Source organism: Etheostoma cragini, chromosome 15, assembly GCF_013103735.1.
Source record: "Etheostoma cragini isolate CJK2018 chromosome 15, CSU_Ecrag_1.0, whole genome shotgun sequence".
Lineage (NCBI taxonomy): Eukaryota > Metazoa > Chordata > Actinopteri > Perciformes > Percidae > Etheostoma > Etheostoma cragini.
In genome coordinates, this window is record NC_048421.1 from 5,918,206 (window position 1) to 5,921,105 (window position 2,900).

Here is a 2,900-nt window from a genome sequence, read left to right on the forward strand (position 1 = left end):
ACCTTTTTGTAATTGTTTTGTATCTTTTGAACCATTTGGTTTGCTGCTTTGAGCTCCAGGCACCTCACTTTTATCCACCCAACACGCCTTGCAATTTCTGGAGAAATGCCTGTAGCACCCAAAGTTAAAAACAGTTCAACTCTGAGCACAAAACTGTGGCTTTTCCTCTATCCAACCACAAGTCTTCCAGTCTCTATCACTGTTAAAAATAAAAATAAAAAAATAAAGCTGAAATGTTGGTGGAGCAAGGCTTATGTGTTCAAAATAACAGCTGATGTTTTGAAGCATGCTAAATATGTTTGTTCTACATCTATTATACAGGGAAATTAGTGATGAAAGCATCTTAAAAATGTTACTGTTAGCCTGCATTATAAATACACATTGTGTTTAATCTTAAATACAACATAATTTCATCTAACCACAATTTAACTGTAAGATATTAATGTTAAAAAGGATATGAATAGTTTCTTGCATGATCATCTGTTCTTAATGGAATTCAGCCCTAAAGACATGAACTGAGAAACCCTGATTGGGCTCATTGAGCCGTCGGAGGTTTTCCTGCATTATGTTGTAGTAAAAGAAGAAGAAGTGAGCAGAGGTTTCTGCTGGCTCTGCATTACTGGATGTGGAGAGTCATGATGAAGTCAGAGTTATCGCCTATCCCAAGGACATGTTCATGTTTAAAAACCCTGCTTGCACTCCCACAGGCTCATGTACTGTACCCAGACTGCTTTTATGAGTTTGCATTGTTGCTTTTGTGTCGACTATTTGTGTAGTTTTGATTGGTTGAAAACAAAAACCTGGATTTAGAGCCTGGTATTTGCATCTTTTGGCCTAGAGTACAGGAAAGGGTTCCTGTGTTATTGATCCTTCATGGATCTGACTGCAGGCAGTACCTCCTACGTTGTTATGTGACCAATACATTCCTTGAGGAATCTCAACGTTGCCCACATCCACAGTTACAGACACCTGAAACTCAAAGGCTTGCTTAACCATGCCTGCAGAGTTGGATGACATGGAGCTGCAGCAGTAGAAATAGGTCTTCCTCTGATTGTTGAATAGTAGAGGTTTTCTCCAAAACAAAAGGACCACCAGCAAGAAAAAAAGCATTGCTGATGTTGATGGAAACAAGTGAGTCATTGTTGATTATCCATTAATAGTTTCCTGAATTCTTCATTTAGTTTTTTCCCCTGTTACATCAGCTTAAGACAATCCACAAACCTTTATCATTGTTCTTGATTATTTGTGTATTAATTGCTACTGATGAAATCTCATGATGTATCTGGCCACATCGTGTTAATCAGCTGCAGTTTTGCTTAATTATAATATTTTTATATTATTATATTTTAAAAATTATGAATGTCCGATACATTCAAGCCATTGCCACTGATTTGATACAAAGCAAATTTAGACTATTGGCTCAAACTCTTACTGTATTTCTCAGCATGGCTTTGTTCAGAAATTGTTGTTGTCCGGGCAGCGGTTATTTCTTCTGAAGAGTCCATTAGGTTTTTTTAAGTCTCTATGTCCTCCTTGGCTACTACAAACTGTGTGGAGGAGGGTGTGCTGACAGAATTGTTGTCTTTACTTAGAATTGCTCATGGGGGTGTTAGAAACCATGCACTAAAGCTTTAATGTGTAAAGTGTGAGATTGTTACTGTGAATGTGTATAATCTGTCAATAATAGTCGTCATCAATATACATCTTTCTAGCAACAACTACAAAAACTTTACCTGTAACATCAGCCACATGAGCCACTGTGCAAAGATTTCTCATTTTCCTAGGATAGTCCTTGTGCTTTTTTTTCAATTTCTTGCCAAGACTAAGATAAGAAGCCGCTCTAATATCTGTCTGTTGAGTATGAAACTAGCACTAGCTGGTTAGCTCAGCTTATGATTAAGACTGGAACTGGCTGATTTGGGAGCTTTGGATAGAGTCAAGCTTCCTGTTTACCCCTGTTTCTAATTGTTGTGCAAAGTTAACCAGCTGCTGGCTCTAGCTCCATATTTACCAAAGTCTGTATTACTGCAATAATTCCCAATCAAACTAGCCGCTTAGATGTTATATTTGCACCTCCTTTGAGTGACAGCTTCTGGCGTTTCTTTGTCTCACTTTTTGATGCTTCTCTCTTTGTCTTTCCTACATGTCCTCATTTCCCACCAAACCCCTGCAGGCCTTATGTAACCTCAGACAAGCCCTGATTGTTTCTTGAGCTGGCAGCATAGACATACACACACAAACACACACACACACACACACACACACACACACACACACACCTGTAGGCACAGAGCTTTATGGACTTCCAAAATCATCTTCAGCCTGTTATCCTGCACCACACTGAGTGGGACGTGGTAAACTCCACAGATTTCTCCTGTGATGATGGCTTGCTTTCCTGCTGTGTCTTGAACAAAGTTGTGGAGTGTCAGTGCCTACAATTTATAATGTCCTAATTTTCCTCATCAGTTCCTATTTCATGGATTTCATATTTCAAGTGCCTGCCATTTCACTTTGCACCTTCTCCCTGCTTCTAACCTCCCATGTGCCTTCAGTGCTAGAAAGAGTGTGAGATGAACAGAGGGAGGTGAGGATTGCATCTTTCCCCAGGGTTTGCACTCAAGAAAAAAAAGAAAAAAATCCCATAATGTATCGTAACAATGGGGACATCTCATGGAAGAGCTGAAATGGAAAGAAAAGGAGGGAAGAGTGAAGTTTACCTAAAGATCTGTGGCTGCTTAAACCGTTCAATATGTGTATATGTGTACGTATATTTGGGTAACTAAAGCAAATTGGTGTGATATGTAACAGGTGGGTATCATCTGTGTTGAGGTGAATCTCTAATCTGGGGTGTTGTTTCGCATTGGACAGCCGACTTGAAACTGAGTGTGGGGGGGGGGGGG